Raw genomic sequence first — 26,064 nt, forward strand, 5'->3', positions numbered from 1 at the left:
GTTAAAAGCAGCTTGGCCTAAGTCTGAAGAAAGAAGAAATCAAAAGTACTCGTGAAGCTTACATTCAGAAGTGACTTTCATTCCATGGTTTAATAGCAGCATTTGCAATTTGGTGCTTTGCACTGGGGAACTGTACGTCTAATGAGGGTTTCCTTTGAGCAAAAACTATACAAGATTCTGCTCTCTGCCTTAAGGATATAATTGTTTGCTGAATAGATGCCTTGAGATGCCTTATTTGCATATTTAAGTAGCATGCAAGCTCTCCTCTAACCTTTAGATAATCTAGATGTGGCCTCTTTCTGCTCTTTAAAACTTCTTCCTGGACAACTGAAAATGGATTGTTTTTGGAAAAGACCAGACAACACTGTCTTCAAAGCTGTGTGACTCCTCAGAGCAGTGACAGGATGCCTCACCCCACCCCAGGTGCCTCGGGGACCACAGAGGTCCTTCAGTGCATTGAGTGCGCCGAGGCTGCCCCGGCTGAGTGACCGGGAGCAGTGCCAGGCCCCCGCCAGGTCCTCCTCGCCTCCTTTTGACGGCTCTGCCTGTGAAAGGAAGGCTTCTGCACTAAGAAACCATCATCCTTCTAGAAAATTACAAACAGATGAGAGCAATTTCAGAGGCAGTCTGGTATGATTAGAAGGCTTTTGTTTATCATCTGAAAGCTCACGTCTGTCACCCCACTTCTCAGGTCCCCTAGGAATTCAATGGCCCTGTAAGGGCCTGCACGCGTGCTCCATCGCTTCACTCATATCTGAGTCTGCAACCCTATGAACAAGCCGGCCGCCAGGCTTCTCTGTCCGTGGGATTCTCCAGGCAAGAATACTGGAGTGGGCTGCCATGCCTTCCTCCAGGGGATCTTCCCGACCCGGGATCAAACCCAGGTCTCTTGCGCCTCCTGCACTGCAGGCGGGTTCTTTACCCGCTGAGCCACCTGAGAAGCGCCACAGTAAGGGCACAGACATAAATGTGTTTCGCCCATTTTTAAATCGATCAGGATAAAAACCAGGGGTTCAGGAACTTGCCAAGGACTGTTTTTTAAAAGACTCACATTTAAGCGAATAAATCAGTTTATTGAATGTCCACCGTTTCCTTTTGTTTCGTGTGAATAAAACTTTCCAGTAGAGTGCTATAAATAATACTCATAGCAATAGTATCTTGATTTGAAATCATTCGGGGGCGTTTGGGGATAGTCTCCTGACGTTTTATGTTACCCCATAATAAAGTACTTATGGAACATATGACCAAATCTCCTTCAAGATGCAACAATTTATTTGAGAAGGATGAAGGAATTCTATTTTTTCTCATCTGTCACTCATCTAACAACTGATTTCTGAAAATAGCTAATATGGAAGACGCACTGTGTGATGAGGGAAATCTGAAAACAAGACAGTAGCTGATGTCTTAAACCCCACTGGGATGCAGCTTCTTTGTTAAATGGGTCCATGTTAGTCACATCATAAAACTGAAAAGGACATTAGGGATCGTTAAGTCCAAACTAGAAAAATTGCGGGATTTGCCCAAGGTGACGCAGCTGGCTAGTGGCAAACCTGGACTTGAGTGGACATTTTCCTTCTTGTCTTTTGTCATATCCATCTATTCGATATGTGATTATTGTCATCACGATTCTGTAGAATTTCATTGCTGGCAGTTCCTCAGAGGGACACACTTAATGTGACGTCCGATGCATTTTCCCTATAGCTATCGCAAAGAGTCGGACATGACTGAGCAGCTGAACTGAACTGATAGCAAAAAGACTGTCTTTGTAAATGGTCCATAGCGCTCTGCTGAGCAGGAGGCCTGTCCTCTTCAGCTGCTACCTTCCTTTCGTTGCTTACATTGCTTTGTGCCTGCATGCTCAGTTGCTCGGTTGTGTCTCTTTGTGACCCCAGGGACTGCAGCCCACCAGGCTCCTCTGTTCACGGAATTTTCCAGGCAGGAATACTGGATCGGGTTGCCATTTCCTACTCCAGGAGATCTTCCTGACCCAGGGATCAAACCCAAGTCTCTTGCATCTCCTGCATTGGTGAGCTGATTCTCTATTCTATTTATACCACAGCGAAGATTTTCAGACGTGTGGCTATTTGCATATTTTCAACTTGTCTTTTGGTTAGATAGCCTATTGGAACAAAGTGTGACCAATGTTACAGCACTTTATATACAGGCTTTCCAAATGGCATCAGTGGCAATGGCAATGAATGAAAGCCCCAATTTCGTTGCACTCTTACCAGTTTTGGAATTCATTTTTCTCTTTAATTTTTCCTACCAGACAAAGGTAGTATTCTATTGCTGTTTTTTAAATCGAGGTATAATTGGCGATTTATTACTGTTTGAATTTTCATTTAATTACTAGCAAAGTTACATGATTTCTCATAATTTACTGGCCATTTATTCTCTCTTCTCTAAGTCATCTATAACTGACTCTTCAAGAGTTGGACAAAGAAAGTAGATTCACAGTCTCTTTTCTAGCAATGTTCCTGATTAGCCATTAAATGCAGTCAGGATGACCAACCATATCAACTGACCCCAGATGGTCTTATCTTCAGACACCAGTTGTCCTTATACTGAGACAAATTCCAGCCCCTAAAATGTCTGACTGAAGTTCCTAGGACTTCAAAGGCCACCAAGATGCAAATGTAAATCATCTTGCACACGGCAGCCATTTGTATGTTTGAATAATTTCCTCCCTAAATCTTGCCCAGAATAAATATTCCGAGTTCAGTCTTTTCTTTCTCTCTTCTGAACATGACCCAGCTGGTGGTCAGAACTGGGTCCAGTCTGATGATGAGAAGCCATCACTTTCTTCATTCCAGCTCCTCTATTTCTAGGACCATCACCAAAGACTAAAAGGCTCTTTTTCAGGAGTCGTCTCACACCAGGGATTCATGTTGAGCTTGCTATTGACTAAAACAGCTGAGTCCTAGCTGCTGCTGCACTTCTCCAGATGTTCCTTCTGGACCAGAGCACAGGACTTTCTCTCTATAAATGTCACCTCCTTAGATCTGGTCCACTGCTCAAAGCCAGTGCGACTAGCAGTAGGGTGGGAGTCTGGCAGTCCATCGGAGATACTTGCTTTCCCTCCAGCTGTCACTGGATCACGAATTTGAAAATCTCTTTTGTGTTGATGAGGACAAAGCTGGAGCCCTGTGGCATGGTTCTGGAGACACCCTTGTAGGTCACCTTTCCTTTCAATCGGTCCCCGTGGAGGGCGGGGCTTCCCTGGTGGCTCAGTAAGTAAAGAATCCGCCTGCAGTGCAGCAGACCCGGCTTCCGTCCCTGGGTTGGGAAGAACCCCTAGAAAAGGAAATGGCAACCCGCTCTAATATTCTCACCTGGAAAATCTCATGGACAGAGTAGCCTAGTGGGCTACAGTCCACGGGGCTGCAAGAGTCAGACACGACCTAGTGACGAAACCACCGCCCACTCTTCAGTTCAGTTCAGTTCAGTCGCTCAGTCGTGTCTGACTCTCCGCGACCCCATGAATCACAGCACGCCAGGCCTCCCTGTCCATCACCAACTCCCAGAGTTCACTCAAACTCATGTCCACAGAGTCGGTGATGCCATCCAGCCATCCCATTCTCTGTCGTCCCCTTCTCCTCCCGCCCCCAACCTTTCCCAGCATCAGAGTCTTTTCCAGTGAGTCAACTCGTCGCATGAGGTGGCCAAAGTATTGCAGTTTCAGCTTTAGCATCAGTCCTTCCAATGAACACCCAGGATTGATCTCCTTTAGAATGGACTGGTTGGACCTCCTTGCAGTACAAGGGACTCTCAAGAGTCTTCTCCAGCACCACAGTTCAAAAGCATCAATTCTTTGACGCTCAGCTTTCTTCACAGTCCAATTCTCACATCCATACATGACCACGAGAAAAACCATAGCCTTGACTGGACAGACCTTTGTTGGCAAAGTAATGTCTCTGCTTTTTAATAGAGGGCAATTATTCAACTAGTTACGGGAGCCCCTGGCTCGATGAAGGTGAAGGAAGCCTACATTTCTCCGTTCAGTCAAAGCTCTCAAGTACATCCCGAGTCTCCAAGTATGAAGCCAAAGTCTTCCTTTATAAAAAGGAAGTAGAGTTCTACACTTTGCTAATACGAATTACACAAACGTTAAATGAGGCAACAGAGAAGAATGAAGTTTCACTCATTGTACAAACCTTAAAATAGTGTCAGTTCAGTTCAGTTCAGTTGCTCAGTCGTGTCCGACTCTCGGCGACCCCATGAATCACAGCACACCAGGCCTCCCTGTCCATCACCAACTCCCGGAGTTCACTCAAACTCATGTCCACAGAGTCGGTGATGCCATCCAGCCATCTCATTCTCTGTCGTCCCCTTCTCCTCCCACCCCCAACCTTTCCCAGCATCAGAGTCTTTTCCAGTGAGTCAACTCGTCGCATGAGGTGGCCAAAGTATTGCAGTTTCAGCTTTAGCATCAGTCCTTCCAATGAACACCCAGGATCGATCTCCCTCAGAATGGACTGGTTGGATCTCCTTGCAGTACAAGGGACTCTCAAGAGTCTTCTCCAACACCACAGTTCAAAAGCATCAATTCTTCGGCGATCAGCTTTCTTCACAGTCCATCCTACTTTATCCCTATGGGGAAATTAGTCTTGTTTCAACACGTGTATTAAACAATATGAGGCTTTAAGGGACATGCCCCTGATATAAACAGCAGCCACAGTTTACTCAGACATGTCTTTGTCCATCCGTTCACTTACTATGTCTTAGTTAACTCAAGTTGGCTTCCTTGCGAGACGCTTACAGAACATCCCTGTAATAATCCATCCAAGAATTTTGCCCAAGGATAGCGTTGAGACTATGGATCTGAAGTTTGCAGATAGTCTTCTGTTCACAGTCAAGAAGTTTCAGGGGCTTTCCTGGTGGTCCAGTGGCTAAGACTCCATGCTCGCAATGCAAGTGGCCCAGGTTCGATATCCCTCGTCAGGGAACTAGATCCTACATGCCATAGCTAAGACCCGAGACAGCTACATAAATAAAAATCTTTTTAAGAAAGTTTCAGCTTAATGCTGAGTGGTATTTCCGCACTTCATGTGCAGGCCCATTTGGAACACTGTCATATCTAGCCTGTAGTTCGTCTCTAAATAGTCAAATGCATCCAAAGTCACGAGCTCTCTTTCTCACACAACCTTCAGAACTTGAGTTTAGTTACTTCTGGCCCCTATTTGTTTTTAAACACTTGACACTATCCAGCACTGCATATACATTTAAGCATCCAGAACTTCCATAGTCTGAGAAGGCAACCCAAAATAAGAAAGTATGGAGAAGAAATTAAAGAAATAAATTCAGGAAGTTTTAAAATAGATTTTCTCCTTCATGACCATAGTCAGCCCACCCTTGTTTTTCATCAACTATCTGCCAATTCTGATGATGCTAGGGAGATGTGAAAAATAAGGTTCCCACCTTCAAACATTGGAGAAGGAAATGGCAACCCACTCCAGTACTCTTGCCTGGAGAATCCCACGGACAGAGAATATTGTTAAAATGTTGGGATTATGTGTTATTCTGTTGGAGTGTGGTTGCTTTCCAGGGCTGTGTTGGTTTCTGCTGCATCTGCTTCAGATCACCGCACCTAGCCACACTGCCTGTGGGAGAATGGCCAACCCACAAGGGGGCCTTACGAAAGGAGCCGCAGCCCAGATTCCAGCCTCACCTTGAGCCCCAGCCCGCCCTCGATACCCCCAGGCTCCAGGCTCCTCCTGCTCCAGCTTCCTCACTTTCGTTCTCTTCCCAGATTGCTCCCTACTTGCTCCCTCTTTCCTCCTGAAAAGTCCCTGTCGATCCTTGAGGACCAAAGTCAAACTTTTCTCTCTGCACGACTGGCGGGTGGCCCCCATCCCAGGTGGGGAGGACTCTTCAGCTCCCTCCCTGGGTGCAGACAGGTGTCAGATCTTGTTCTATGCCAGATTCCTGGGATTGTCTCTGCCACTTGGATACTGCAGACATTTTCCTTTAATTCAGCTTTGTCTTATCTACTTGATGGTTCCAATGTCCTGCTGTTCTCAAAAGGACTTATAGCTTGGTAAATTCACTTGGCATCTTCCATTCAAGGGAAATTTGAACCCACAATGAGAATAACTTCTCCACTTTGAGACCACTAGAATCTCTCTTATTTGCTGGTCTACAATGATCTATCTGGTATTTGCAATCAAAAGTTAAACTCTGTCATGGTATTTTGCCATGTGATGATTAATAAAACTGAGAACTCACACTTAGCCAATTTGTTTGTAAGCGTGTTTTACGTGGTGAGGCAAGAAACCAAGTTTTGACGCTGTCTCCTCCAGCTTTGGGAAAACCACTGGGTTTGCCTGTGCTCGCGTGTTCACTCAACTCAGTCGTGGCTGACTGTGCGACCTCATGGGCCGTCGCCCACCAGCCTCCTCTGTCGATGGAATGTTCCAGCAAGAATACGAGGGTGGGTACCCGTTGCTGCTCCAGGGGATCTTGCTGACCCAGGGATTGAACCCGTGTCTTTTGCATCTCCTGCATCAGGAGGCGGGTTCTTTATCCCTGCACCACCCGAGAAGCCGGTTGAGATCGTCTACTGTGGCCCTGTTCATCGGTTCTGACTGCTAATTGGTGGATCAGCTCCTAACAAAGCTCCTGGTGGTTGGCACGATGTGAGTAGTGAAGTGATGGAGGGAATTTTTCAAAGAATTCAAGTTATTCCATTCAAAGGAGTATGAGATTATATCTCTTCTGCTCTATGGGTGTCAGAGTGTCCTATCTCCTATAAAAATTATGGCGTTCAAAGTTGGAGGTGTTAGTTTTTAATGTCCTCGTCTGATGGACAGACAGTTGGCAGTGATATGTTGATCCACCCAAATTTTCCTTTGATGCTGAGCCAGGGCTGTATCTCTGCCACATTAGGCAATGAGAAAGTTGCCTAATATTCACCCTCAGCCAAGCGATGAAGCAAAGGCAGAGTGAATGTGTGGGGAGCAGTTCTGTGGCTGATATAGTCGGGGATCCAAAGCAGGTGTTGAGTCCTTTTTGGACAAGAAATTGGGATAAGGTATGTTCTTGGTCCTGGATCTGAAAATTAGATCACCATCTACATCTGAAAATTCTCTCCCCTGGGTCCGCTAAGACCTCCCATTAGGGTCTGTATGAGTTTAAAAGGCTTATTTATTCATTCAACAAACACATACTAAGCATGGACTCTCAGGGTCAGTGAGCGCTAGTTGCTGGGCATACAGAATGTCTAAGGATGCTTGCCCACCATGCTTGCAAGCCAGCATGATGCCACTGAACAGAAAGACAGCATTTCCAAACGGGACGCCACCTGTGTATCACTGCACTGAACCTTCCCAGGTAGGATACCGGGAACCAGAAAGGGAAGAGTGAGCGTTTACCCAGGGAACTCCCATCTTCAAACTCCCCATCTTCATCATTTGAGGGTGATTCCCACATTATCTCTTAGACCCAACCCCCTTGCCCAAGGTCTAGACCCACATGGCCAGAACTAGACCACAGGGACCTCCAATTCAACACAGCCAAACCAGCACCGTTGACAGAGCCCTCTAGTTACCCATCCAATGTCCATTCACCCTTCACCACATACGAGCAGAACCCTGATTTCAATGGGAGTGGCTGTGTGCCCATGTGAAAAACTACAGTCTCCAGCTTCTCTTGCAAATGGATGACAATGGGATGTAAGAGGCTGGGGCTTCTGGAAAGCTCTTTAAAAGAAGACTAACACATCTCTTACCATGACTGAGCCTCCTCTCCACTCTCCTTCCTACCACATGAAATTCCACAGTGAAAGTTGGAATTCTAAGGTGATAGCTGGAGAGCAGAGGCCATTTGGTGACAATGAGGCAACTTTGAGATAACCTTGAAAATGAAAACCGAGCACTAGGGGTAGGCTTCCCTGGTAGCTCAGTGGTAAAGAATTTGCCTGCCAATGCAAGAGATGCAAATGCAATACTTGGGTCGGGAAGATCCCCTGGAGAAGGAAATGGCAACCCATTCCAGTATTCTTGCCTGGGACATCCCATGGCTAGAGGAGCCTGGTGGGCTACAGTCCACGGGGTCTCAAAGAGCTGGGCACGACTGAGCACACACACATGCACACGTGCAAGGACAATGGAGAAGGCTCTAAGGAGCCTAGCACAACACTGACACCATGGAGCCACCGTGTCAGCCCTGGACTCCCAATCTCTAGATTTCTTTTCCACGGGAGGAAGTAAAATCCAATCTTCTTTAAACCATGAATATTCTAAAACTGTCACTTGCAGTGAAGCACAGTTCTTAGCGGCTGCGGGGCTCACCATTACACGCCTCCCAAGTCTCCCCTGACTCCTGTCGGGTCAGCCCTTCCTCTGGATGCCTTATTATGTTCCCGTCCGCAAGCCCTGCTAGCCCGCTAAGGCCTGAGCTCAGGGGCTGGCAAACTGATCCCACTGGCGAGTTCCAGCCACCCTCTGTGTTTACAGGTGACCTTTAGGGGCGGGTCCAGCCATCCCCATTCCTTGATCTATCTTTTGTGGCTGCTTTTGCAGAACAGCTGCTGCTGCTGCTGCTGCTACTGCTGCTAAGTTGCTTCAATCACGCCCAACTCTGTGCGACCCCATAGACGGCAGCCCACCCGGCTCCCCCGTCCCTGGGATTCTCCAGGCAAGAACACTGGAGTGGGCTGCAAGCACTGAGTGTTTGCGACAGAGAGCCATGACTTGCAAAGGCTGAAACAGTCACCCTGCAGCCTTTTCCAGAGAGGTTTGCTGACGCCCGTGTTGCCGAAGTCATCCCCAGTGTCCTTTAGTCTTCGCTCCTGCAGGATGTCCGCAAGCCCCCCAGTCCCACCTCTCTGTGGTGTCTAAGTCCCGTCCTCACTGCAGCGGTCCGTGCTGTGGGGCCCCCGGCACGCTCGGTGGGCCGGGCACAGGGAGAGCCCTTGTGGAGCTGGTCCCCCTGCCCCATCACCCCCCGACCCTTCCTCCCCTGAGTCAGACCAGCCCACCCAGGCGCCAGAGACCCTGGGGAGCCGCGTGCGGGTGACGGAGGGGCTGAGGAGACAGTGAGGGCCCCGGGGGCGTCACCCTGAATGGAGGGGGCCGGGGAAACTAGATGGCCGGGCCAGAGACCTGCTCAGCTGGAGCTGTGGCCTGGGGGTCCCAGGCGTGGACCGACATCACGGGCCCAGAAGGTGGGAAGGAGAAGCCCCCCTCCTCCCGTCTCAGTCACCGGCCACCGCTTCCCAGCCGACCAACCCCAGGGCACAGGACACCGCCCGGAGCACCCTGTTGCTTCACCCAGCGGAGCTGATCGGCCCCAGCAGAGGAAGGGCAAGCGGGGCAGCTGGGGCCTTGAGCCCCTCTGGTCCGCTCCTGCACTGCGGAGAGGCTGACCTTCCTGACCCCCGCCTGGCACTTCACCCCCTAAAACCCTCCGGTGCGCCCTGGGCTCTGACGTGGGTCCCACCCCCACGGGGCACATGAGCCCTGCACGCCCGGCCCCTGCCGCCCCCCCGACCACATCGCCCGCGCCCCCCAGGCCCAGGCGCGCTCAGCAGGCTGCAGGGTCCAGCCCGTCCCTCAGGCCCCGTCCCTTTGCACAGCGGTCCTCTCTGCCTTTCCAGGATGATGGTTCATCTGGCAAATCTCCCTCCCCATGTGTTTCTTCAGTGTTCAGCTCACAGTCTCTGCCACCGAGGTCTGTGGCTCACATTCCTGGGTCCCAGCCCTCCTCATGGTTCCTCGGAGCCGTTGACTTCCTGGTCTGTCTGTGCCCGCTCTCCTAAAGGGCGAGCCTTTTGCCCTGCACGTGGCTCTGGCCCTGGGTCTGCCAGGGCGCCGGGCACGCGGTGCTCCCTGGGTGCGCCTTTCCTGGGTGGATGGAGGTGTGGGCACCTGGGGCTGCAACCCAGCCCAGACGCTCCGCGGGGAGCCCTGCACTGGCTCCTCCAGCTGTGGTGGACGCAGCGGGGCTGGAAACGCGTCCAGGAGCCTCTGAGAACATGGCTTCACCCCCACCCACCCAGGAGAGCTCCCGGGGGCGGACCAGCACCCCGCCTGGGCTTTCGGGGTGAACTGAGGGTGCTTGAGTGTGGCTTGTCCTGGCCACGTCCACAGCTGGCTCCTCCATCTTCAGAGGGTCTGCCCTGTGGCCAGCAGGGCAGGAAGACCACCCTCCTCCCGCGTAGCCCCAGGCCCAGAAGGGTCACATCTCAAGGACTCCTGCAGCATCCAGGCAGAAAGGACCAGCGGGAAAGGGGTGGCCCTCTCCCAGGCCCCGGGGGACCCCACCTCCCAGACCAGACCTGCCGGTCCTCTCCTGCTGCCTGTGGGGGATGGGATCGGGGTTGGGGGGGGCGCCCATCCTCGGCCCCGCCCTCGGTTTCCGGCTGCACTGACCCTGGCCGCGTGGAGCCCACCTCCACGGGGGAATCAGGTCGCAAAGGTCTCTGCACGACGGTCTCGGCATCGCCAGGCCAGAAGCCTCTGATCATCACTGGGGGCACAACTGATGCTCTTGCCCAGCTTTGAATGACCGTTAATTCTCTCCCTGGCTCTTTGCTAAGTAAGTGTCATTGAGAAGGTTACCTGGTGCGAAGCTGGTCGCGGCCTGGACTTGGCAGGTTCCTCCAGCTGATGAGAGGCTGAGCGCCTGTTCCTGCTCTGCTCTCAGTCGGTCCCACAGAGCGGTCCGTGGTACAGGGAAGGTCCTTTCTGCCCTGTTTTTCAGCCCACATGGCAGTTCCACCGATCAGATAAGAAAAGCCTTATGCCCAGGCTCTAAAAGAAGGGCTGGGGCAGCCTGGGCGCTGGCTGACTCTGAGCGAATGGGGCAAACGGGCTGGGGTCAGGCCAACTAGATTTCCAGTTCTGGCTGCCGACTGGGTGACGTTGGACAAATTGCCTCACCCTCTCTGAGGCTCGTTTCTGCATCTGTAGGATGGGATGGTAAGAGTACCATCAGGGAGGGCTGTTGAAAGGATTATATGAGATGACGCAGAAGAAATAGGATTAATATAGCATGTGTCAAGAAGTGACGATTATCATTGCTGTTATTATGATGTTACCATTAGGAAGCCCGGAACCACACAGTCTAGCCTAGATATCAGAGCTGACACTGACGGATATACCCGCCACAAGCCATATGTGGCTGCCCTGTGTGTGTGCTGTGCTCAATCGCTCAGTCGTGTCTGACTCTTTGTGACCCCATGGACTGTAGCCCACCAGGCTCCGCTGTCCATGGATTCTCCAGGCAGGAACACCGGAGTGGGTCGCTACTTCCTCCTCCATGGATCATCCTGCCTCGGGGAGCCAGCCAGCGTCTCTGGTGTCTCCTGCACTGGCAGGTGGAGTCTTCACCACCGTACCACCTAACAAAACGCATGTGGCCGCTCTAGAGCAGTTAAAATGCGGAAACTAAATTGAGCTATGCTCTAAGCATATTGGATTTCAGAAACTCAGTATGAAAGAAGAGGATTTAAAATACCTCATTAATCCCTTATATAATATTGATTACATTTTGCAGTAACATTTGGATATATTGTGTGAAATAAAATATATTATTAAAGTTACTTGCACTTTTTTCCTTTTTTAAAAGCAGCTATTGCTAGAAAATTTTAAGTTACATATGTGGCTCAGGTTCTGTTTCTCTCGCACAGCACTGTCCTGTGAGTTGCTTTCAAAGACGTCCCATCAAATAGCCGAGAGACGGGAACAACAACGAAAAGCAAGCAACGAACAAAACCCCTAAGAAGGCCAGTTTTTAATTTGTGTCTCTTTAAAAAAACGACAACAAACAAGCCAAATATATGCATTATTGATACTTCTCACATCACCTTTCCGCTCCTCCCAGTTCCCTTGCAGCCAGTGCTGTTTTAAAGTGTTTCATTTGCCACATCCCTGCGTCCACTGCCAAGTACGCAGGCACCATCTCTCCACTTCCACCCTCGCGACATTTGTTTTCTCTCCACCTGCTGCACCAGCTCTGTTCCTGGGCCCTGTATGTCCTTTACTTACCCCACTCCTAAGGTAATAAAAAGCCTGACCTTTTTCTAACTATTCTCTGAATTAGCATCTCCAAGGAACTCATCACTGGACTTGGCAGCTGCTCCCAAGGGACATGGTGGGGGGGACAGACTAACATTAACCAACATCACAATAGACTGATGGATAAACCATATTGCCAGAGGTTGAAGTGACAACAGAGTCTTTGTGGGGGTATTGTATGCACTCTCTGCAGCCCAAGGAACACTGACCCTAGGTCCATATTGTCGGTTGTGTATTAGGGTCACTGAGAAAATGAAGTAGTGATTTGATTTCAAAACTAGAACCAAGAAGTCTGTGAGAGAGAAAGATTGCATCAAAACCAAGGAAAAGACTGGTGGACACTCTGTGTAGCTTCACGGAGGCCAGGCTGCCGGACTCTCTCACTGGACCAGGGCTGGATAAACACAGCAAATTCTTGTTTGCCTATCTCTTTTTCCAGGCTCCAGGAGAAATCTTGCAATTTCAATTGTAAGTTTCCTCCAGCCTTGACAAGAGAATTTGATCTGGTTTCAACCAGTGACATGTCAACTTTTCCTCCCAAGAGAACAGCCTGGTTGCTGTGACTTGATTTCAGGGTTCACGCATGTCCTTGGCCTTAGTTACGAGTTGAGTTGCATCCTTCAAAAATTCATTTGTTGCAGTCCCAACCCGCAGCACTTCAGAATGTGACCGTATTTGGACGAAGGGCCTTTGCCGATGAAATGCGTTGAGGTAAAGCCACACTGGAGTGGGCAGGCCCGTGATCCAGCATGACTGGCGTCTTCTTAAAACTACTGATTGATTTGGCCATGCTGGGTCTTCGTTGCAGCATGTGGGACCTTTTTTTCAGGTGTGGCACGTGGGATCTAGTTCCCCAACCAGGGATCAAACCCAGGCACCCAGCATTGGGAGTGCAGTCTTAGCCACTGGACCACCAGGGAAGTTCCTGTTGGGGTCTTTACAAGACGGGGACATGTGGAGACAGACGCAGGGAGAATGCCACGTGAAGATGGCAGCTTGTTGCCATAAGTCAGGGAAGTTCCAGGAGCAAGCAGAGAGGCCTGGAACACAGCCTTCCCTAGGGCCTTCAGGGGAAGCGTGGCCTGCAGACACCTTGATCTTGAACTTCTAGCTTCTGGAATTGTGAGACAACACATTTTTGTGGTTTAAACTGTTCTGTTTTTGATGCTTTGTAGTGGCCGCCTTAGGGAACAAATCCAGGCATCAACCACTCGGGATGCCTTTACAGGTGGCCAATGTTGCTGACATTGTGGGTAAACGCTTCCTAATTTCACTCTTGGGGAAAAAAAACTTAATAAGGCGTTGGGCATAATCTGTTATCATGCATCCGTACTAATCGTATAGTTAGTATTATGAACAAAATCTTTTTAAATAAAGCTTTGGCATTCTTGGCTTTATTTATTATAGGCTAGCTTTATAAATTTCTTTTTAAAAGCTTGTTTTATTATGCACTCATCTTATTTTGAGAATTGATATAAGAAACTGTCAAAAGGAACCCTTACTGTATTTGAGAATGACATGTCTTTTGAGGTTTTGTCCCATGTTACTCAAGGACTGAACCAAAGCCCCCATGACAGCAGCTCAGAGCCAAGAATCAGCTGGGGTTTTGTTTATTTTCACCCCCAATTAACTTGTATATAATGAAATATACATGGTGTATATACTTTACTTGTTTTCAGACGACAAGGAAGCTTGGGTTCCATTACTGTAACTTCACTCAGCCTAGGATTCTTGATACATTTTCCCCCGATCTCTTTTTCACATTTCCCTCTTCTTTTTTGCTTCATGATTGCTTGTTTTATTGTTCCTTCAATATGAAAATAAACCACCTCAATTCCCTTTTGGAAGCAAGCAGAATAAGAATCAACAAATTGCAATTAAGATAAAACACCCAAAACATGATGTTTGGGGAGATGAGAAAGAGCAGGTAATTGTATCAGAAGCCTGATCTTAAAAAAAAAAAACACCAGCAAAACAGAAACCAGAACGGTCCTCAGCCGCCTGACAAGCACTGCAGGCACCCAGTGGGAGGTGAAGACGACTTAGAGTGGACGGGCGGGTTCCCAGGAAACCACCGGGAGCTGCGAGCTGACACGCGGGGCCTGCCGCCTGCAGCGTTGCTGCGAGTTTTCACGTCTCTGCTAAGTACAGAGCCAAGCCGTTCTGCAGGGACCCAAGCTAATCGTCTTTCGTGTTCCTTTCCACGGCTGGAACAGACAGCAAGCCTGCTCCAGGAGCTTCACAAGTAGTTGGGCTCCACACCCCATTAACACCGTATGCTGTTCCCATCTGGGTCTGGTCTGGGGTCCCCGTGGTGGGAGTGGGGCGACTGTGCCAGGCCCTGGGGTCACAGTGTGGCTGGAAAGGCGGAGGCAGGCCCATCTTCCAGCGGTGGGATCCTCACTGCATCCGTCCCAGGCCCCCTGATCCTCAGAGGGTCTTTCCAAGTGGGCCACCAGGTTTGGAGCTCCAAAGTGACTGAGGGGTGGGGAGGAGCCCCCTCAGTGTTTTGGGGTCTGCACCGGATCAGAGCAGCCCAGGCCCCTGTCTGATGCTTCAGCTGCTCTTGAGCCCTCACAGGGACACAGCTCGGCTTCCCTCTCGCATCCCCTGGAAGGGGAAATGGCAACCCACTCCAGTGTTCTTGCCTGGAGAATCCCGTGGACAGAGGAGCTACAGTCCACGGGGTCGCAAAGAGTCAGACACACTGAGTGACCAACACACCTGGCCTTGAGGAGGTAGAAAAGGGCTGGATTCAGTGGTGCCACCAGCTAAGGAGACTGCCCTTTAGTTGGCTTATCTGGGAGACAAGGGTGTCAATATCAGCCTCCCAGGGCTGTCGGGAAGAATGAAGCGTCATGTAGACTTCCTCCGACCATGAATCTGGTAGTGGAGGGTGCTTGCCGGGTTTGACCAGAATGAGGGAGCTTGTGTTCCCAAGGGATCTATCTCTCCAGTTCCAAATGATGGAGGAAGAATCCCCAGGGAGAGAGTGGAGACAGACCTGCTGTCCTAGGGAGGCTCCCTCATAAGTTGTTTTATCGAATCCTGTTTGTTTATTTCTGGCTGCCCTGGGTCTCTGTCGCTTTTTTGGGCTTTCTGTAGTTGCGGCGAGCAGGGCCACCCGTGTTTGGGGTGGGTGGGCTTCTCATTTGGTGGCTTCTCTTACTGCAGAGCATGGGTTTCAGCAGTCGTGGCGCCTGGGCTTAGCTGCTCAGAGTCATGTGGGATCGTCCCAGACCAGGGATGGAGCCGGTGTCCCCTTACTACATGCCAGGTGGTGAGGTAAGTATTACGATCAAACCCATTTTGCAGCAAAGAATGTGACGTTTGGGATGCGATCTGGGCCAGGACTTCCCTGGGGTCCAGTGGTTGAGCATCCGCACTTCCACGGCAGGGGGCGCTGGTTTGATCCTGGTCGGGGAACTATGGTCGCACAAGCTGCAAGGTGCAGACAAAACAAAAAACTGTAATTTGCCCAGGGTCTCAGGGTAGTATGATTTACGATTCGTAGGATTTAGTTAGGGCTTCCCTGGTGGCCCAGCGGTAAAGAATCCACGTGAAATGCAGGAGATGAGGTTTCGATTCCTGGGTCAGGAAGATCCCCTGGAGAAGGACATGGCAACCCACTCCAGTGCTCTTGCCTGGGAAATCCCATGGACAGAGGAGCCTGGCGGGCCACAGTCCACGGGGTCGCAGAGGGTCAGCCACGACTTAAACCACCACCAGCCTTCCGCAGGGCCGGCCTTCGCTGTAAAGTGTCACGGACTCCACCGTCTGTAAGAACTTCCACTCGGAGGCTGTTTCTTGGCCTGGAGCAGACGTCCTGACATCAGCTCACGCTCCCTGGCTCCAGGGGCCCATTCGAGCATACACCAGACGCACACTAGGCTCGGGGACAGCCCTGGGTGTGGATGACAGAGTCTCCATCACCCGTGAGCCAGACCCAGGGAAGGTGTGTGGGGCAGAGGGGACCGCGATACACCATCCACACTTAGCGTTAAACGGAAGCTTTGTCTGCATCACTGGCTTATCTTAAATTACAGTGACAAATCTTTGAAGTCCCTGTTTTAACTTTCTTACCAGCTCCAAATGGGCAGCTCAACAGCTACTGATCCAGCACATCAAGGAATCTTGACTTCAAGGAGACATCCCTTTACCTACATGAATGAAAACAAGACTCTCGTCTCAGAGATACTCTTGTGGCCTCTTTGCAAAAGCCACGGGTCGCTGTCTCCCAGATTTTCACAAGAAAACCCAAGAAACACACTCGTTTGTGTGGTGTCAGTTTGTGTCAAATGCACTTTAAGACTCACAAGCGGGCTTTCATTAGTTATCTCTGCTGCGCCTATGGCACTTGGAGCGTTTTACAGCTGCTCCTTTACAGACAGGAATATCAAGGCCCAGGGGCGTTCACTGCCTCACAGTCTCTTCTTCAAATCGAGGCAGCGAGGAGGTCACCACCTCCCCGCTTCCGGTTCGCCCATGAGTTGTGCGAGGACCCCCACCTTGGCCCTGGGGGGACGTTCCTTTGTCTTTGTTTCCCTCCTGTGTCTGGGACGTGGACCCCAATACGCACCCGCACAAAATGCTTTACCTCGTCACCACTGCTTTATCTTCAAACAGCTGCAGCTCTGTGGCATCCAAACCACGTTTAGTGTTTTCCTACAATGGTGTGCGGGAAACAAGCAGGTCAAATTTTCTCTCTTCAGCCAGCACAGATTCGGCGTAAAACTCACACCTCAAAAGGAAGCAATTATGCAACAGTTTTTCCAGAGATGCACTAGAGTAAGACCTATTCATTCAGTCAAGCAGTGGTTTTTTCAGGAAGATCTAGAGAGGGCAGTTCTGGGAAATCAACTTTTCAGAAGCTTCTTGATTGTCTTGGCATTTTTGGTTGCAGCTAGGGGTGAAGGGCTCCCTGGTGACTCAGTCAGGAAAACATCTGCCTGCAGTGTGGAAGACCTGGGTTTGATCCCTGGGTTAGGAAGATCCCCTGGAGAAGGAAATGGCAACCCACTCCAATATTCTTGCCTGGAGAATTCCACAGACAGGGGAACCTGGTGGGCTACATCCATGGGGTCGCAAAGAGTTGGGCACGACTGAACGACCAACACAGCCTTAAAGGTGAGAAAGATAAGCTGATTTCAACAGCGGGGGACTGATGCGGAAAGCTCAGCCTCTGCACGGGTTCCAAATCAAACCTTGGAGACAGAGTTTTGGATGAAATGGAAAAGAATAGCTTTATTGCTTTGCCTGGCAAAGGCAGACACAGAGGGCTCTTACCCTTGAAAACTGTATTTCCCAACCTGGGAGGATTTGATGCTATTGCTATTGTTTTATAGCAATAGTTCAAAGGCAAGGTTGTTGATAAGACTGAGGTGTGTGCAGGGCCTGCACTCCTTAATCTGGTCTCAGATAATCTCTTTTTTACCCCCAACCAGGGATCCAACCCTTGTCCCCTGCAGTTGGAAGCACAGAGTCCTAATCCCCGGACTACCAGCGAAGTCTATCAGGTAACCTCTTGATAAGATGCTCTGGTTCCTCTAATGTGGCCTCAGGGGGTCTTCTCTGGAATGAAGGATGCTGACCTCTTCCATTTGTTGGGGGTCTTAGTTCTGCAGAGGAGCTCAGAGATGCTGTTCGGTGTGTCCCTGGAGACAGAACCAGGACGCTGCCCCAAGGCTGCGCTGTCTTGGCGGTTCCTCCCTTATCTCTGAGTCTCCTCCCTTCCGTGATGAGCACATCTTTGAAGCTGTCCTTTGGAACTCGGGGAAGGTCATGGAGGCTGGAGCCTGTTCCTACAAATAGGAAACGCGGGTTGTGGGCTCCCGTGTCCAGGAGCCCCACGGGGTCCTGCTCCACTTCAGGATGACGGAGAGTCTAAAGGGCCCTGGAGCCCCTCTGCGAGATGCAGCCCTGTGCTGGCGGCTGGGGGAGAGGCGGCAAACACGGGGCCTCGCCTGTAGTCGAGGAGGGGAGCCAACCTGCAGTCAGCGGCGGCTCCAGCCCGCCAGACGCGCAGAGCCAGGGCGAGCTTCATGGGTGTGTGGTGTCTGCAGTCCTGTGGGGCCCAGTTCAGAGCGTCTCTAGACTTGGCTTAAGGCTCTGCTACTTTGTCATCTTGAAACTCTTCATCACTTTTCCAGCAAAGGACCTTGCACCGGGCCGTTGTAGGGGCATAGCCAGCCCAACCCGAAGCAGACCGTTTCTTAAACCCCCTTATAGGACAAAATTCTTTTCAGTAACAGTCGTGAAAAGAAATGAACAATAACGATGGCCAGACACAGACATTTTTCGAATTGTACTTTGGCGGATAACACACAAATACAGTTTTCAGAAAATAATTGTTGCTGCACACAGCAGGGAACAAGCTCAACTGTTTAGTCAACAGTTTTTATCTTTACCTGACAGTTAGAACCAATGGTGCTTTATGGAAATAATTGTCTAGGAAGTAATTATTCGGCAATGTTTTATTTTCTTTACCTGTTCTTTCATTTCTACAAAGAAGAACAGATTTCAAAGATTTTAAAGATCGTATTTAACTTCAGTGAACCAAAATTTGTGCTTTCAGAATTAAACTGCTACACCGCACTGTTTGTACTTTGTCTCCTTTTGAAGTTAGGCGCACGTACAATTCCACGTGGCCACAGCAGAATGACATCATTCAACTTCTGTGCTATCGTTATTCATTTCAAATCCTTATTTCAAACCCTTTGGTTCAAACCCAACCACCTGGCTGGGGTTAGAAACTGTGCCCCACGTATACTTAAAGGACTTCAAGCCATCATGAACGTAATCTTGAAAGGAACCTGATTGACTGCCTGACAAGTGTCCCAAATTGGAATCAACCACACAAGCAGGAGCAGTGGGAGTTCTCCAAATTAACCGCCATGGAGAATACAATTTATTGTAAAGGTCCGTCCGTCCGTTCTGTCGCTCAGTCGTGTCCGACTCTTTGCGACCCCGTGGACTGTAGCCTACCAGGCTTCTCCGTCCATGGGATTCTCCAGGCAAGAATACTGGAGTGGGTTACCGTTTCCTTCTCCAGGGGATCTTCCCGACCCAGGGATCGAACCTGGGTCTCCCGCATTGGAGGCAGACGCTTTAACCTCTGAGCCACCAAAGGATAAATAGTAAAAGTGCCCTAATTTTGAGATTAGGATTAACAATGGAAACAGTAACAGGCTTTATTTATTAATTTCTTTATTTTATTAATTTTAAGATTAACAATGGAGACAGTGACAGACTTTATTTTTGGGGGGCTCCAAAATCTTTGCAGTTGGTGACTGTAGCCATGAAATTCAAAGATACTCCTTGGAAGAAAAGCTATGACCAACCTAGATAGCATATGAAAAAGCAGAGATATTACTTTATCAACAAAATTCTGTGTAGTCAAAGCTATGGTTTTCTAGTAGTCATGTATGGATGTGAGAGTTGGACTATAAAGAAAGTTGAGTGCTGAAGAACTGATGCTTCTCCAACTGTGGTGTTGGAGAAGACCCTCGAGAGTCCCTTGGACTGCAAGGAGATCCAACCACTCCATCTTAAAGGAAATCAGTCCTGAATATTCATTGGAAGGACTGATGCTGAAGCTGAGACGCCAATACTTTGGCCACCTGATGCGAAGAACTAACTCATTTGAAAAGCCCCTGGTGCTGGGAAAGATTGAAGGTGGGAGGAAAAGGGGACGACAGAGGATGAGATGGTCGGATGGCATCACTGACTCGATGGACATGAGTTTGAGCAAGCTCCGGGAGATGGTGATGGACAGGGAGGCCTGGCGTGCTGCATGCAGTCCATGGGGTCGTGGAGAGTCAGACAGGACTGAGCAACTGAACTGATTGACTGACTGAAGTTTAAGATAAGACATAATGTATTAAAATGCAATAATAACCATAGCAATTGTATAGAAATGAGAAGGAAATGGCAACCCACTCCAGTGTTCTAGCCTGGAAAATCCCAGGTACACGGGACAGCCTGGTGGGCTGCCGTCTATGGGGTCACACAGAGTCGGACACGACTGAAACGACTTAGCAGTAGCAGCAACCATAGCAATTGTATAGAAATGAGACCCAAAAAACTGTCTTTGAAGCTTATTTATCACTGATAATGTTTAGTACTGCTGACACATGGTGGTAATAAAAAAACATATTTCATTACTGTTTTTGAATGCTCCACAGAGGATATACCTCCTGACTGCTTGCATCTGAGAAGGTATATACCACTGCCAGGAAATGCCCTTTTTATTTTGCCATCAAAAGTCACAAAATGTTTTAATAGGAACAATAGCCCAGAATTGCTAAGGGTTCAGGGCTGCCAGTAGAAATACAATCTCTGGGCAGAACAACGTGGCAAAATGTCAAAAGTGCAAATCCTTTGACCTAGAAATTTTGCTTCAAGGGTTTTAATCTAAATAGCCGGTCATGGGTGTATTTAAAGATTTAGCAGTAAAGATAATCATCACAGTGTCACTTTTAATGATGACAATGGAAATAAATTGGTTGAATAAATCACATACATCCATGCATTAAAAAATGTGGTGACCATTTTTTTTTTAATGTTGTGAAGAACATTTAATGCTATGGGAAAACTTTTCTAACATGTTCTTAAGTGAAACAATCAGGTTATAAAATACAATATATTTCCCTCTTTTTTAAATAAGAACATGCATATTATGAGGACTTGCCACCCACTTCCCAGCTGGAGCACAAAAACAGTTTACATTTTCTTTTATAACCAGATTATACTGATTCCAGCCTCCTCACCGCAAAGATCACAGGAAATCCACTCTTCCGGTTTGGTCCAAGGTCGGATGGGCAGGGTCACAAATCCCACCTGCGTGCTCCTCCTCCGGCAGCATCCTCTGCTGCAGGAAGTCCGGCTTCCAAGCCAGGCAGCGCACCCCCAGCAGCTGTTTGCGGAAGTAGCTCTGCTTTCTAAGCCACTGGCTCCAAGCAGGACCCCACTTCCTTAGCTGCTCTAGCTGCCTAAATCCAAGCGCAAGTGTTTAGCAAGGCTTTGCTGAGTGCCCGGGGGAAGAACGCAGAGTCAAGAGCAGCGGATGCCTTGGCAGCTAAGGGCTCTGCATCCCACTGGGATTCACGGGCCCCAAGCCCCCCTCGGGGTCTATGCTTAGAGCCCGGGAGGCCCCAAGGCACCAGCCCAGGGCAGACAGCGCCCCAACCTCCTGCCAGCCCTAAGGGAGTCAGGCGGCCCCTCCCTGGTGTGACGGCTGACTCCCACCCAGCCTGATCACTGAAAGAGAGGGGCTCTCCTCCCTTCAGGGGGTACACCCCCGCACCCCCACCCACTCGCAGACCCACACCCCACGTGCCTCGGGGCGCACAGGCTGTGGTCTGCCCTCTCTGGCCCAGAAAAAGCAAAACCAGCGGTTGTTAGCGCGCCTCCAAAGCCAGTTACGCAACCGTACACAACACAGTGAAGGGAACACTGGCCGTCCAACCTGATCTGTCATTTACATAAGACCACTTCTGCGCACGAAGGGCTAAAGGATATCCTTGTTTCCATTAGTAACCACGCCACTCAACACAGCCACGGTCAAATTCACGGTGACCTTGTCTTTTTTTTTTTTGAACTTTTAATTTTGTGTTGGGGTATAGCAGATTAACAATGTCGTGATAGTTTCAGGTGAACGGGGAGGCGAAGGTACTCAGCCAGACACACGCGTGCATCCATTCTCCCCCAGACACCCCTCCCACCCAGGCTGCAGCGTGACACTGAGCAGAGCCCCACTCGCTGTAAAGTAATGGAGCCCTCGTCTTTTTCTCGGCTTCCTAGGAAAGTCCTGGTGGTGGTAGCGCTAGTCGCTCAGTCGTGTGCGACTCTCTGCGACCCCACGGACTGCAGCCCGCCAGGCTCCTCCGTCCATGGGATTCTCCAGGCAAGAATACCGGAGTGGGTAGCCATTTCTTCCTCCAGGGGATCTTCCCGACCCAGGGATCAAACTCAGGTCTCCTGCATTGCAGGCAAATTCTTTACCGGTTGAGCTACTGGGAAGCTCCAATGCCTTTACATTTGTGTAATAAAGAGCCCAGACTGGGACTTTTTCCTAAGAATATTAGTGAAGTCTGCTCCAAAGCCGAAACGATCTGTCCACCCCCAGAAACTAGAAATTTCCAACACATTTCAAATGTGAATACTCCAGTTACAAACCTCCACAAGGAAGGGGGTGGCCCGGCTGTCACCCTACCACCAGCTGTATGACTGCGTCTGTGCTGCCAGGTGAAAACTGTCACTCACCCTCTGCCTAACCTGGATAACGTCACTAACCGCTGCCGTCACCGACATTCAACACCCCCTGAAAGGAGCTCAGGGTGGAGAGCAGACATGAGGCGCTCTGTGCTCTGGGAGAAGCCAGCAGGACAGGCCTCCAGACAGTTGAGATTTTCAGGAGAAGATTTTCTGAGCCCAAGTTCATGCATCTCCTCGCATCTAGAAAAGCAGTAAAATCACTAACAGTGATGTCTGTTCCTCGGGACTCGCAGCAAGCCTCTGCCAAGGTGGGCGCTCGGCTGCAGTCCCTCCGCCTTCACTGCAGCCACATATACTGGCCTTCGCCCTCCCCTTTGGAGCTGGCACCTCCGAGCCATCTGACACGCAGTCTCCGGGGCTGCAGTCCTCATTTTGCCCCCAAATGAAACGAGCTCACAGCACTCACCCGGAGCCTCTCTCTCAGTGGACATGCTGTGTGTGTGCAGTTGTGTTTTGCGTGTGCAGGAAATGGCACCCCGCTCCAGTACTCTTGCTTGGAAAACCCCATGGACGGAGGAGCCTAGTAGGCTACAGCCCATGGGGTCCCAAAGAGTCAGACATGACTGAGCGACTTCACTTCACTTAAAGACTGGCAACTGTACAGAATCACAAATGGTGGCTGAATCAAAGTGAAGAGATTGTGGGCTGTGTTAATTTTCTTCGCTTTGGGGAATTTCTCTTTGCTTGTATTTTTAAGATCCATCTGAAAGTGGAGAAGGTACACAGCACACGTGCAAAGTTGGGCATCCAGGACTTTTTTTGTTGGTTTTGAGACCCTAATCCCTAATATTTTATTTTCTCTTCCCTTGATCTTTCCCATAAAAACCAAAAGCCCCACACATCTGATTAGTTAAGGCTTTCAGTTCATCAGATTTTATTAGGTATTTTACAAGTTTCATTGACGGTTATCCTAAGCTGGCCTGATGCAGAATGGCAAGTGCGGCCCCTCTGATCACAGATGAGAGCCTGGTGAAAAGGGCAAACTGAAATGCAAAGGCGTTCATTTAAATCAAGGTGATCTGAAATTGGACAAGACTGTTTCAAAAAATATTTTAGCAAATAGTGAACTGAAATGAGTGACATTTCTTTAAAACTACACGGGCTTCCCAGATGACGCGGTGGTAAAGAACTCACCTGCCCATGCAGGAGATATGAGAGACTTGGGTTTGATCCCTGGGTCAGGAAGATGCCCTGGAGGAGGAGATGGCAACCATTCCAGTATTCTTGCCAGGAAATCCCATGGACAGAGGAGCCTGGAGGGTTACAGTCCATGGGGTTGCCAAGAGTTGGACATGACTGAGCATACACGCATGCATTTAAATCCACACAGTGAATTTTGGAACCACAAGGTCACCTTGCTTATCTTGTGTGTAGTTCACTCTTTGGACTCAAATCTGATTTTTTAAAAAATATTAATGTTAAACCTTTAAAGCAATTGTTTTCCTCTGTGCTTGAACAGTTTCCCATCTGTCAGGTGGCAAATGGGCTGGTGCTTTTTTAAACACTTTTTTCGTTCAAATTACCAAAGTCATACATATTCATTGATGAAAATATGATAAATAAAGAAGAACTAAAAAACAGTCATCCATAATTTCATGCTGCTTGTGAAAAAACTGCTCATTTGAGGTGTTTACTTTCAGCCTAACACACACACACACCCCCACACACACCCATATACACATACAGACAGAACTACACACGAGCACACCTACCCAGATGCATTCACATACATACAGCAGCAGGTTCAGTCTGGGCACCCTGCTTTATAATAATTAGAAAAGACCCTGATGCTGGGAAAGACTTAAGGCAGGAGGAGAAGGGGACAACAGAGGATGAGATGGTTGGATGGCATCACCGACTCAATGGACATGGGTTTGGGTGGACTCCAGGAGTTGGTGATGGACAAGGGAGGCCTGGCATGCTGCAGTTCACGGGGTCGCAAAGAGTCGGACACAACTGAGCTACTGAACTGAACTGAACTTCTGTAACTTAGCAATATGTTGTAAACACTTTAAATACTCTTAGATATTCTTAAGATAGTCTTAGCTAATGTCTTTTAATTTTTTTCATATGTTTATAGTTGATGTACAATATTAAAGAAGTTTCAGCGGTGTGACATAGTGATTCACTAAGGTTATAATCCATTTATAGTTCTTTCCAAATACTGGCTATATTCCCTGTGTTGTACAATATATCCTTGTAGTTTATTTTATAGATAACAGCTTGCATCTCTTAATCGGTCCCCACCCACCCGCCCAAGATGTCCCTGTGGTCCAGTGTTTTAAGAATCTGCCTGCCAATGCAAGGGACACGGGTTGGATACCTGGTCTGGGAGGATCCCACATCCCTCGGGGCAGTGAGGCCCCTGCAGCACAGCTACTGAGCCCTCGAATCTAGAGCCCGGTGTCCCTGACAAGAGAAGCCGCCACAACAAGAAGCCCCCGAACCGCAGAGACGAATGGCCCTAGCTCGCTGTGACTACAGAGGGCCCACGCAGCAGCAGCAAAGAGCCACGGCGGGCTAAAACAAAGAAATCAAAATAAAAATTGTGCCTCGGAGGAGTAGCATATACTAAAGAGGCCGCGCCATTCCCATTAAAAACATCCCCTCCGCTCTCTCGCCCCTCCCTTCTCTCCGCTCCCCGCTGCAACGCCAGCTTGTTCTCTGTATCTGGGACTCCGCTTCCTTTTCGTAGTATTTACTAGTCTGTTTCGTTTTTCAGATTCCACATATGGGTGGTATCATAAAATATCTGTCTTTCTCTGACTTATGTCACTTAGCCTAATACCTCAAGTCCACACATGTGGCAAATGGCACGATTTCATTCTTTTTGGACTGAGTATGGCAACCCACTCAAGTGTTCTTGCCTGGAGAATCCCAGGGATGGGGGAGCCTGTTGGGCTTCCGTCTAAGGGGTCACACAGAGTCGGACACGACTGAAGTGACTCAGCAGCAGCAGCAGCAGCAGCAGTCCATTGTGGGCTTCCCAGGTGGCACTCGTGGTAAAGAACTCGCCTGCCCGTGCAGGTCTGAGACGTGAAGAGATGTGGGTTCGATCCCTGAGTCAGGAGGGTCCCCTGGAAGCAGGCAGAGCGATCCACTCCAGGGTTCTTGCCTGGAGAATCCCACGGCCAGAGGAGCCAGGGAGTGGCAAAGAGTTGGACATGAGGGAAGCGACTTAGCACGCACACAGACAGCAGTCCATGCGGACACAGGCCACGTTTTCTTTACTCATTGATCTGTTGGTGGACGCTTAGGTTCATTCCATGTCTTGGCCATTGTAAACAATGCTGCTATGAACGCTGGGATGCAAAGGCCTAGTGACAGCTGAGGAGTTCACCCGAAGGAAGGAAACAAGGAGATGGGGCGCCAGGGGCATCGGAAAGAGAGATCCCCACCAGGGAAAGAGGCACGCGATTATAACAGGCCCTGCCCGTCTGCTCGTAGCCAGGAGTGCTCCATCTGCCCCTCTTGCCCCTTCTGTGCTTTCCGGGCCGGCAGGGAAGCTCTGGCTGTGTCGGGATGAGCCCTGGCTGTCCCGGGATGAGACCTGGATGTCCTCCTGGGCCCTTCCTAGTCTTAGACGGGCGTGAAAAGCCAAGTTTAGGGCTAGGGACTGGGTGAGCTCTCCGTGGTTACTATGACCCTTCGGTGGGCACTAACTGCTGTTGGATTGGACTCCCCCCACCCCTGGGGATCCAGAGACACCTGCCCTCCGAGCGACAGTGAGAAACGAGGAATAGAAAGTATAAAGCTTGTGTTGGGAGGTTGA

General features: G+C 49.6%; 2 long non-coding RNA genes across 4 annotated transcripts; both read left to right on the top strand.

Moving 5' to 3' along the window:
• The first annotated feature begins 1,785 nt into the window (after positions 1-1,785).
• Positions 1,786-16,422, top strand: LOC148776389 (uncharacterized). Of its 3 annotated transcripts, XR_016038347.1 has the most exons (6): positions 1,786-2,026; positions 6,300-6,430; positions 6,508-6,635; positions 11,630-11,999; positions 15,192-15,302; positions 16,104-16,422. It is a non-coding gene; the product is annotated as an uncharacterized LOC148776389 (long non-coding RNA). The 3 variants fall into 3 exon arrangements; XR_016038345.1 differs by having other exon boundaries at positions 6,300-6,635; XR_016038346.1 differs by lacking the exon at positions 6,300-6,430.
• Positions 16,423-16,432: 10 nt separating this feature from the next.
• Positions 16,433-18,795, top strand: LOC148776390 (uncharacterized). The gene is made up of 3 exons (XR_016038348.1): positions 16,433-17,144; positions 17,462-17,533; positions 17,634-18,795. It is a non-coding gene; the product is annotated as an uncharacterized LOC148776390 (long non-coding RNA).
• The last annotated feature ends 7,269 nt before the right edge of the window (positions 18,796-26,064 follow it).

The sequence above is a fragment of the Moschus berezovskii genome, chromosome 9, assembly GCF_049115385.1.
Source record: "Moschus berezovskii isolate FMDL1 chromosome 9, NW_MosBer_1.0, whole genome shotgun sequence".
In the NCBI taxonomy this organism is placed as follows: domain Eukaryota; kingdom Metazoa; phylum Chordata; class Mammalia; order Artiodactyla; family Moschidae; genus Moschus; species Moschus berezovskii.